Source organism: Oncorhynchus clarkii, chromosome 23 (assembly GCF_045791955.1).
Source record: "Oncorhynchus clarkii lewisi isolate Uvic-CL-2024 chromosome 23, UVic_Ocla_1.0, whole genome shotgun sequence".
NCBI lineage: Eukaryota > Metazoa > Chordata > Actinopteri > Salmoniformes > Salmonidae > Oncorhynchus > Oncorhynchus clarkii.
In genome coordinates this window covers 54,382,288-54,394,260 of record NC_092169.1, presented here as the reverse complement: position 1 = coordinate 54,394,260, position 11,973 = coordinate 54,382,288, and the positions used below count along the sequence as shown (strand labels likewise).

General features: G+C 42.1%; 2 pseudogenes; both read right to left on the bottom strand.

Annotated features, from left to right (window-relative positions):
• Positions 1–3,951: 3,951 nt before the first annotated feature.
• On the bottom strand, positions 3,952–8,475 carry LOC139382060 (NADH dehydrogenase [ubiquinone] 1 beta subcomplex subunit 8, mitochondrial-like; annotated as a pseudogene).
• Positions 8,476–9,503: 1,028 nt separating this feature from the next.
• LOC139382059 (glutathione peroxidase 1-like) lies at positions 9,504–11,473 on the bottom strand (annotated as a pseudogene).
• Between the last annotated feature and the right edge of the window lie 500 nt (positions 11,474–11,973).

Here is an 11,973-nt window from a genome sequence, read left to right as displayed (position 1 = left end):
TGCTTCAACAATTTTCACTGCCTCTACACAGGACACCTTCTCGACAGCCCTGACCCTTCCTACTCTGACCTCCTTCAGCCTAACAGGGCACTCAGGGAACCCTGGAACGTGATTCCCATCACAATGGCAACACCGTGCATCCTCAGACTTTATTCCGTTTGCAAACACTTGACAAGTGGCCTTTTTTTTTTTTTTTTACATTTACGACATTAAAGTGGATTTTGTACATCAGATCCCACCACACATCTCATATATCCCAGCTTTACATGGGAACTTCTTCATCAAACATCAACAATACAAAGCCCTTTCTTCTTCTTTCCATTCACAGTGTGCGTTAAGAGACTTGAATCAACTATGCCTGGCATGTTCATCTTAAACCATGAAGCCTCAATCTCCATCGACACACCAGATATGACACCTATTATCAAATCACATTTTATTGGTCACATACACATGGGTAGCAGATGTTATTGCGAGTGTAGCAAAATGCTTATGTGGATTTGAAGTGAAGCTGCCATCTCTCTCGGCGCCATCTTGCTTATCAGTGTCCTACTCCAATAATCATAGCATTCACAGTGCTTTCTGCTTTTGACCTTTTCACACAAATGAAATCAACAACACACCACTCCTGGTCATTCTGACTGACTCGACTTCTCCCAATGCATCCTTCATCTACTTTGTGACCATAAATGGGTTTCCCCCCCCCCAAAAAAACATCCTTGTTCATGAATCGCACTCGAACAAGGAATGAGGCATTATCATACCGAGGCTTATATTGATTTACTACTTCAGGCCTTTTATCTCCATTAGATGTTACAGTATTCCGGTGAGTTCCTTTTATCTTCACTCACGCCAAAAGAATTAAGCATCACCTCTGCTTCCATTGTTACTCTCCCACCTTCGGTAAGCAACTCCCGTATATATTTGGCCTTGTGTTTTAGTTTATTTTTTTTACCTTTTATTTACCTAGGCAAGTCAGTTAAAGAACAAATTCTTTATTTTACAATGACAGCCTACCCGGGTCAAACCATCCCCTAACCCGGACGACACTGGGATAATTGTGCACCGCCCTATGGGACTCCATAGGCCGGTTGTGATACAGCTCGGGATCGAACCAGGGTCTAGCACTGAGATGCAGTGCCTTATACCACTGTGCCACCCGGGAGCTTCTGTTTTCCTGCTGAAAGGTGAATTTGTCTCGCAGTGTCTGTTAGAAAGCAGATGTTTTTCTCTAAAATTCTGCCTGCGCTGAACTCTATTCCATTTATTTTTATCCTAAAAAAAGTCCCTAGTACTTGCCAACGACAAGCGTACCCATAACCAATGTTCCCTCTAAACTGCTCGCGTGGGCGGGCGCCCCACTCCCCATGACTGCCATACAGCCTGCGCAGAGATGCATGAGATTGAACTTCACTCAACTTTCGTCAAGTTTTCTCCCTTAGTTAACACTATCAACGTTTCCCTTTACTGTGGGAATTGTGATAGAATCAACGCAATATTAGCCACTTTCAATGCAACATACAGAAACAAAACAAACTAGTCAAGACATTGTTGTAGGCAGAACACATCAGTGTAAGATTCTATTTCATTGACAAGCACCACTCCGCCCATACTCTACACACAGCCCATACTCTACACACAGACCGGTGAGGCCTAACCAATCAGAGCTGCCAATAGGCCTATATGCAAATAGACCATTGCCATATATGGATCTGTGCCATTCACTTTGAACTGGACTGTGTTTACAGCATGAGTGGTCTTGAGTAGATGTGTTTGTTTTCAGATCAAAGCGAGAGCTGCATGTAGCCATGTGTGTACATTTGTTTATATCCTTTGCTAGTTAGTCATTTATTAACCCAGTTATAGAGCATTAGTAGTCAAAAATAGGGGAGTGATTGCTTCCTACAAGAGCACAAAACTTGTGCATTTCTAGACATCTTTGAAAAGCCAGTCTGGTAAAGAGCTTTGTTATGTCTTAAAGGGGCAGTGTTGTATTTTGAGGCAGGCTTAAATAAGCTAAGTAGCCAATAGGCAGAGAGTAGCATAATTTGTTTGATTCTTTGTAATAATGGAATGAGAATAATAATGCATTTCATTTCTTGCATCAAACACATTTTCAGTCCCCTCATCTGAAGAACAAGTGGATTAACAGGTTAATGTCAAGCCCTGTATATTTTTTCAAAAGTCTGATGAAATGTAGGCCTACATTGAACACCACACATTGGCTGGTACTGTAGGCAATTTTCAAACAGCTATTTCCATGTTAAAATGTTATGGGAGGCATTATCTCAAATCGATTTGATGGTAGGCCATTCTGGTAGGCCTACATCATGATCAAATAGCCAGCCACAGTAGCCTACTTTACCACTGTCTGAAACTGTAACTTAAAGTGGGTAAAGCCTCAAGTGTTCACAGTAAACACGTGCTCGAACTTACGCAGAATGTTCACAACATTCAAGTTTGCTCTCAGCAGGCCTGATATTTTTTTCAGTGCCGAAATTGTTTTGAGGGAACATTGCCCATAATAACATGATGCTGCAAGATATGAAGAGTGGTACTCAGTGATGGATTTGCACAAAACAGGATTCAGGACATAAGGTTCATTTCTTTGCTGTTTTACTTCAGTTCCTTGTTGCAAACAGGATGCATGTTTTGGAATATTTTTATTCTGTACAGACTTCCTTCTTTTCAGTCTGTCATTTAGGTTAGTATTGTGGACTAACTACAACGTTGTAGAGCCATCCTCAGTTTTCTAGCAGTCATTAAACTCTGTTTTAAAGTCACCATTGATTGACCTCATGGTGAAATCCCTGAGTGGTTTCCTTCCTCTCCGGCAACAGAGTTAGGAAGGAGACCTGTATCTGTGTAGTGACTGGGTGTATTGATACACCTTCCAAAGTGTCATTAATTACTTCTCCATGCTTAAAAGGAATATTCAAATGTCTGTTTTTATTTTTATTTTACCCATCTACCAATAGGTGACCTTTGCACCTATTGGTAGATGGGTATCTGTTTGAATCTGTGCTTGAAATTCACTGCTCGACTGAGGAAACCTTACAGATAATTGTATGTGTGGGGTACAGAGGTGAAGTAGTCATTACAAAACCATGTTAACCCCTATTACTGCAGACAGAGTGAATCCGTGCAACTTATGACTCTTTATGCATAATTCCTCTCTGGCATTATGGGACATTGCTTGTTGGCTCGTGACACAATCTAAATTCAGTCTAACAAAGTGGGAAAAGTTAAGGGGTGTGAATACTTTCTGAAGGCACTATTTTTTATGTTGGTCAAAGAAGTTTAGAAGTTGAAATTGAGCGTAGTAGTGACTGTATGCACTATGAAAGTGACACAGCATTTAAGGATGTAACCTGGTAATTTTTTGTATGGTCTTCAATAGGGAAAAAACATCTGGCAGAAGTAAATTCATTCACACCAAAAAAAATATAATTTGATATCCTAAACGGCCTCGTTTTCACATTGTATTTTTTAATTGTCAAACCCAATCCAAAAATATTAGGGGACAAGACCCAGGCGTATGACGACTCCACTTGCGCAGCGTTTTACAGTAGTGGGATAGTATCTTTTAATGATAGTCACCCTAAATTAAATATAACGTAGCCCCATAATGCACTATGATATAAAGGACTTCATTTAAAAACACAAACAAGTAATTGACTATTTACCATGTCAATAGGACTATCCACTAATCTCCAGTCCCACTAAGCTCTCTCTCTCTCTCAATTCAATTCAATTCAAGGGCTTTATTGGCATGGGAAACATGAGAGAGAGAGAGCCACGGGAAACAGGCGACGATACAGATAAGTGATATCAAAGTTGTACACAAGCAACCTATTCCAGAGTTGCACGTTTTAAAGTTTGAAAAGCCATTCGATCTTAAAAGTGATTTAGAAGGAGTAGCTTTCCAAAGAATAAGATCTAGGTCAAAGATCAAGGAATGTGACTGAAGTCACACGAATAACTCTTTATTAGACAGAAATATACACATTTAGAGAAGCAGATATTTAAATGTTAAAATGTTTGACTTCTTCAGGTTGTTTCTCGGGATCCTCTCCTCTCTCTAGGTGCAGGTTGCTGTAAGGATATTGTTTGGGTGCCTGGAATAGAGAACAGGGATGACCTAACAGGGGGCATCAGACAGGATGTACCTATTCACCTTTCCTACAGAAGAGGACATTTGAAGACCTTTGTACTTTTTAAAAACATGTGTTTGGTGAGTGTGTGCTCAATAAATACCAGAAATATATCATATGGAAATGAAATAGCAAAATATGTTGGAATATGATAAATGCACTTCAGTTACCAATTACTATTGAATTGGTAGCAGGGCAAGGAAACAAATGTGAACACTAACAGCAGTAGCATCATCTCCGACTCCGTGTACACCCGTCATTAAACTGTATTCAGGGATCAGATCTGTTGCTCCAACTGTAAAATCCAATGTTAGTGTCCACGGGACACATATGAGGGGTAGACCCAAAGGCTGTTATTGGATAAGTCCTTCTCAAATCCAGATTTTTAATATTTTATTTTTTACCTTTATGTAACTTGGCAAGTCAGTTAAGAACAAATTCTTATTTTCAATGACGGCCTAGGAACAGTGGGTTAACTGCCTGTTCAGGGGCAGAACGACAGATTTGTCCACTCGGGGGTTTGAACCTGCAACCTTCCGGTTACTAGTCCAACGCTCTAACCACTAGACTACCCTGCCGTCATAGTAAAAAAGGTCTTGAGATACCAAAATGGGAAAGGGTTTCAATACAACAGGAAAGACATCATTATATTATCTTCTGGTCTGTGACATCTTAGGGGGTTACAACGGGAAAGACATCATTATATTATCTTCTGGTCTGTGACATCTTAGGGGGTTACAACAGGAAAGACATCATTATATTATCTTCTGGTCTGTGACATCTTAGGGGGTTACAACAGCGATTACAACGGAGACAAAGACTGATGCTTTGCTCAATGCAATACTTACCACAGGCTGGTAAGATGGAAACTTCTCCCCAAGGTAGAACATCAGCAGCATGAATCCAACGAAACCAAACAGATGTTTGCACATGGTGTGCCAGGCCACAGGGCTGGGCGACGTGTCCACTCGATTCCTGATGAACATGTCAAAATCCCAGTGGATCTAGAACAAAAACATGCAACAGGCGAGAACCCACTGTCAATGAGTCAGGGGGGAAATACATGAGCAAATAATGAGTCGTAGCTTACACACATTCACTTCCTGCCATTTCAAATGTCTACGTGCATAAATGTACACAATACTTTACAGTAAACAACAAGTGGCGCACTGTGAATAATACACAGTAGGGCTGTAACAATACCAGTATTGTCATATTTTCCCATGGCAAAACATTTACACAAAGCACCTCAAACTCTTTGGCTCTTTATAAAAACCTGCTTTGTGTAAAATGTTGTGCTATAGCTTGGAAAATAAATACAAAATGTGACTCTGGGTAACATGTTTGTTTCCAACATTAGCGCCGTTTTCCTAAATTAGTTAATCTGCTTTGTGTTGTTTTCTTGTTGCGATACTAAACAAGTATCGGGATACTGGTATTGATCCCAGACCTAATATATAGTCTTAGCAGTCAGTTGTGTAGTCACGATACTTGTAGGCAGATGTCTTTTATTTTTAATATACACTGAAAAAGAAATAAATTAAGCCCTGATCTATGGATTTCACATGCCTGGGAATACAGATATACATATGTTGGTCACAAACGCCCTTACCAAAAAAAGGTTGGAGTGTGGATCAGAAAACCAGTCAGTATCTGGTGTGACCACCACTTGCCTCATGCAGCACGACATCTCCTTCACATAGAGTTGATCAGGCTGTCGATTGTGGCCTGTGGAATGTTGTTCCACTCCTCTTCAATGGATATGTGAAGTTGCTGGATATTGGCAGGAACTGGAACACTCTGTCGTACACGTGGATCCAGAGCATCCCAAACATGCTCAACGGGTGACATGTCTGGTGAGTATGCAGGCAATGGAAGAACGGGGACATTTTCAGCCTCCAGGAAGTGTACAGATCCTTGTAACATGGGGCTGTGCATTATCATGCTGGAACATGAGGTGATGGCGGCAGATGAATGGCACGACAATGGACCTCAGGATTGCAGCACGGTATCTCTGTGCATTCAAAATGGCCTTTGATTAAATGCAATTGTGTTCATTGTCCGTAGCTTATGCCTGCCTATACCATAACCACACCATGGGGCACTCTGTTCACAACAAAAAAACGCTCGCCCACACAACGCCATACATCTGCCCGGTACAGTTGAAACCGATATTCACCCGTGAAGAGCACACCTCCCCCTCTTTCCCAGTGGCCATCTGCCCACTGAAGTCAGTTACAACACCAAACTGCAGTCAGGTCAAGGCCCTGTTGAGGACAACAAGCACGAAGATGAGCTTCCCTGAGACGGTTTCTGACAGCTTGTGCAGATATTCTTTGTTTGTGCAAACCCACAGTTTCATCAGCTGTACGGGTGGCTGGTCTCAGACGATCCCACAGGTGAAGAGGCCGGATGTGGAGGTCCTGGGCTTGCGTGGTTAGCGGCTGTGAGCCCAGTTGGAAGTACTGCAAAATTCTCTAAAATGACATTGAAGCGGCTTATGGTAGAGAAATTAACATAACACTGGTGGAGATTCCTGCAGTCAGCATACCAACTGCACACTCCCTCAAAACTTGAGACATCTGTGGCATTGTGTTGTGTGAAAAAACTGTACATTTTAGTGGCCATTTATTGTCCCCAGCACAAGGTGTACCTTTGTAATGCTCATGCTGTTTAATCAGCTTCTTGATATGTCACACCTGTCAGGTGGATGGATTATCTTGGCAAAGAAGAAATGCTCAATAACAGGGATGTAAACAAATGATCAAAATTGGAAATATGCATTTAAAAATAAAAATTTTTTACTACCTTGTGCATATGAAACCAATCTTTTACATGTTGCATTTATATTTTTGTTCAGTGTAAGTAGAGTGAGATCTGATACTGTATCTTGACAACACTATTAGTCTCCCCCCCAGTTCCTCCTCTATCTTACCGCCTCCCCCCAGTTCCTCCTCTATCTTACCGCCTCCCCCCAGTTCCTCCTCTATCTTACCGCCTCCCCCCAGTTCCTCCTCTATCTTACCGCCTCCCCCCAGTTCCTCCTCTATCTTACCGCCTCCCCCCAGTTCCTCCTCTATCTTACCGCCTCCCCCCAGTTCCTCCTCTATCTTACCGCCTCCCCCCAGTTCCTCCTCTATCTTACCGCCTCCCCCCAGTTCCTCCTCTATCTTACCGCCTCCCCCCAGTTCCTCCTCTATCTTACCGCCTCCCCCCAGTTCCTCCTCAGGTCTGGATGGTCCCAGGAATACCAGGGGTCTCTCTCATGCTGGGATCTGTCTGGCAATTGTGGGTAGTCTCCATACCTACAGAAACACAACAGGAACAAAAAAAAGTGTGTAGGTGAATAACCTTAGGTAATGCACATATCCTGAAACGTTAAAACTCCCATTGCTGTCCAATATTGGTTCTCATACCTTATATATAGTGCATCCCATAGGGCTCTGGTCAAAACTAGTGCCCTATGTAGGGAATTGTAAACCGTTTGGGATGCAGAGCCTCAGTCATTTCAGTGAGTTCAACCCACAGGTTGAATTACCAAATCAATTTGCTAGTTGTCTGGCAAAGCAACATAGCTCCTGCTGTAATGGGGTGGTGTATAGATGACATGAAAACAATAGCATGTGTGCCCTTCCTTATCCACGCGACCCCGCTTCCTTACCCCTCGCCATTATCCGGGATTGGTTCATAATCCTCCACTCTCATGTTGTACTTCTTCGCTGCAGCTGCTCTCTCCTCGGGCGTTTGGGGGTATGGCCCTGGCAGCATGCCCTTGGAAGGTCCAGAGGCTATACAACATTTGGAAAGAAGTTAATACAGTACCATTTAGCCCCATGATCAACCAGAGTGGGATTGTTAGCTAACTAGCCGTTTGAGAGTAACGTTAGGAATTGCTTTAAGAAATTTACAGTATATACCTAGCGTAGCTACTTGCACAAGTTATCCAAAGGCAGTAACGTTGGCTGGCCAGGTAACCGTGTATGGGATCTAGCCTAATATTTGATCGTAGACCGTTAGCTACATAATACTGAATGAAGCTTTCACTAACGTTAGTAAACCACTGAACGAGATGCAGCTCTGTTGTAGGCTAGCTCAAGGTTAGCGACACTTTGCCTGGCATGTTCTAACTTCCATTCCAACGTGATGCAGGCATTTTGCATTTGTACAACGATAAAGATCCATGAACCAACCTGCTCTGATTTGGGAGAAAAGCGCCGAGAAGCCTGGCTGTTTCCCCTTGGAAAGAGCTCGAGCCCAATTTCTGAAACCCACGGCAGCCATGTTCAATTGTTGCGGTGACATTGAACAGTGAAATACGCATGCGTTCGGTGACAACTTCGGGAAATCCAATGTTTTTTTCTTTTTTTTTTCTTCGCTTCTTCTTCTTTGGGATTTGGTTGGTGGATTGCATCTAACTTGAAGGTGCATACACCGCCATCTACTGCACAGGAGAGTGAAGCCAGTCACAGCATACCTTCACGGCGGGCGTCACACGGCGGGCGTCACAAACACCAGGAATCGTCAACTTCAATCGCTCCATCTCCACACTTAACGCTACCCGAGAAATCACTCCTTTCAATGGTGTCCTGTTACTAAGAGCAAAGCAAGAAACACATCTTGACTCAAATTGCGTGACACGGAGCGCCTGCTCCCACTGATCAGAAGAGACACACAAAAATATCACAAGTCCAATACTAGTTTCTTTAATCCTTTCTCACCCACCCCGAAAATACAAATGGATCCGCCAAAAGGCAAGCGTCCACTTTCTCCAAAAATGTCAGTCCTACTGGACCAGATTCTACTTTATTCAAACTCGGCGGTCCTCCCCATACTGCATCCTCACTCTCAGGTTCCATCTCTGAGCTACTGGAGGACGTGTCCCTGTTTTTACACGTGACGCCAAGCTCCCTCACCACACCACCTGCCACCGCAGTTAATTCAACCTCACTCTCGTCACGTTCAATTTCCTTCTGTAGCTTTTCCAAAGGTTCTGTGATATCCTCCATTCCATATTCACTCAAAACATATTCCACTTTTCTTCCTTGTCTACCATCATTACCACCTTTAAAAAAGGGGGTATTTTTTACAGAATAGCAGTCTCTTTGATCGTAAAAATGTCAAAGTATAGAAATGTCAAGCATAAAACAATCCAAATAGTGAATTGTATTTTATTCTCAAACATCCACAGTGCTCGGTTAAATTGTGTATATTGTATATCCTTCCATACAAGTAGGCTTGAGTTTCTATGCAGCTGGAGACTTGGGTTTCTCCTACTGTAGCCTACAAATGTTGTTTTAACAATGTTAAACAATTAAATGGACAACACATTTTAAGATTTCAGCCAAAAGATTTATTGACTTCCTCTCTTTTGCAACAATAACAAAAGGGAGTAGTTAGTTATATTGAGACCATAGTGATATGCCTACTGGTCACCAACAGGGGCTGGAGGGATCTGATATTCTGAGTGAATGCACTGAAACTCAGAGTCCTTCTCCCTTCTCCATCAGATCCAGCTCAGCTGCATTTAGTCTGCATTTACTGAGGGATCGTCACTCTGCCTCTGCTGATGAAGGACCCACTTTCTTGACAGCCATAAAGGGAACAGATTACTCCATTTATAGTAGGCCTGCAATGTCTTTTTCCACTTTATCAGTAGGGCCATGAAGTTCATAACTGGGGAAAAGGGGAGGCCATTATAGAATAGGACATTAAGTATTTTCAAATCTTATTTGTTAATTAATTAATTAATTCTATGAATGAATGCATGAATGAGTGATACATTTTATATATACTGTCAAATCATTTTTCATTCATGTGTTTAACTTACCGCCTGAAAGGCGCCCCATCAGAATCGATTAGAAACTTCTCAAAGTTCCAGCGAATGTCGTTGACTTTGATGGGTGACCAGTAGAACTTCTTTATATCTCCTATGACAGGGTTCACATAGGGCAAAGACTCCTGTTGTACAAGACATTAACAAATGCTGTTAGTGAGGTCTAATGTCCATAAGGTATTCAACTTGCCCCCAGAGTGCAGTACATAATAGTGCATAAGGACATGTCAAATATACTACCTTGAGATAGGCGAAAAGAGGACATGTCAAATATACTACCTTGAGATAGGCGAAAAGAGGACATGTCAAATATACTACCTTGAGATAGGCGAAAAGAGGACAGGTCAAATATACTACCTTGAGATAGGCGAAAAGAGGACATGTCAAATATACTACCTTGAGATAGGCGAAAAGAGGACAGGTCAAATATACTACCTTGAGAGGGCGAAAAGAGGACATGTCAAATATACTACCTTGAGATAGGCGAAAAGAGGTTCTTCATTCAACCCATTGACCTCGATCTTGCCAAACACAGGGAACTTGGGGACAAACCCCCCACCTGGCCTTACATACTTGAGAAGGTTGAGGGTTTCATGATTTACCTCTGAAGGAAGAAACAACAACAAATGCAACAGACCAGTGAGCTTATTAGTTCTGAAACAGAGGCATTTATAAAAACAGACTGGTCTCGTCATCACGCATGACAAACAAGCATACTATTTAACTTGGCAAGTCATTTAAGAACAGATTCTTATTTACAATGACGGCCTACCCCTAACCAGGACGACAATGGGCTAATTGTTCGCCACCCTTTGGGACTCCCAATCACAACTGGTTGTGATACAGCCTGGAATTGAACCAGGGTCTGTAGTGAGATGCAGTGCTTTAGACCGATGCGCCACTCGGGAGCCCACACATGAGCGTTTTGACACATAGCATTACTCCTAGAGACAAAGTAGGCCTGTAAGTTACAACAGATCAAAAACCTTTATTGTTATTTCAAAAAGACTCTCTTACCAGGTGCCTGAAGACCAAACTGATTGCAGGGGAATCCCAGGACAGTGAAGTTGAGGTCACCAAACATTTCCATGAGTGCATTCATTCTGTGGTACTGTTAGGATGACACATACAATTAGAACACCACCTCAACATTCCCCTTGGGCTGACTCTAGAATATCTCTAATACTACAACACAATCAAAGGTTTGGCCTATGCCAGCATTAGGCTTTTAGCCTGTATAGGCTAGCACCATGAATCCTCGTTAGCCTACCTCCTCTATCGTTGACCCTCAGAAGGTGGCCAGGTTGACAATGAGGAGCACCTTGCCCCTGTAGATACCGAGAGGAACGCTCTGACCGTTCAAGGTCTCAGCGCTGAAATCATAGATTGATTTAACGCACGCCATTAGAGGTTCTACTTCTTCTTTAGCTTGAGGCCTTTATCCAGAGCAGAGCAGTCAGCGGTGGGTATTCACTAAAGCCACCCGGTTGGTCCTCCTCATTCAGAGAACCATAACTATAGGCTCAGCAGTTGTTCAGCGTGGTTGACTCCATTGTGTCGCTGCATGCTAAGAGATGAATTGACAGGATGGGTATTTGTTCAGCAGTTTGCATGGGCATGCAGATCATGTTAGTGACAGTTAGTCATTGGTTATCTCTCCTTATTCACTTGATGCATATCTTGGAAATACTAATAATATACTAATAAATACTAATATTGGTGCCGTTCCTGGGGTCACTATAGGACATATGATCTATTTTACAATAAAAATAAAGTACTATATCGTCATATTATTGATTATTTTATACATGGTAGAGAATTAAGTATGGTCAACATAACCAAAGCTTAGATGGAATTTAATATTTCATTAATTGAGCCTATTGGTTATTGCTGTGTCAAAGATTGGCCTATACCTTTTGTTTGCCATACATAATACATTGCATTTGTAGAACACTTTTTATTTACTGACATGAATCAAAGCTCTTC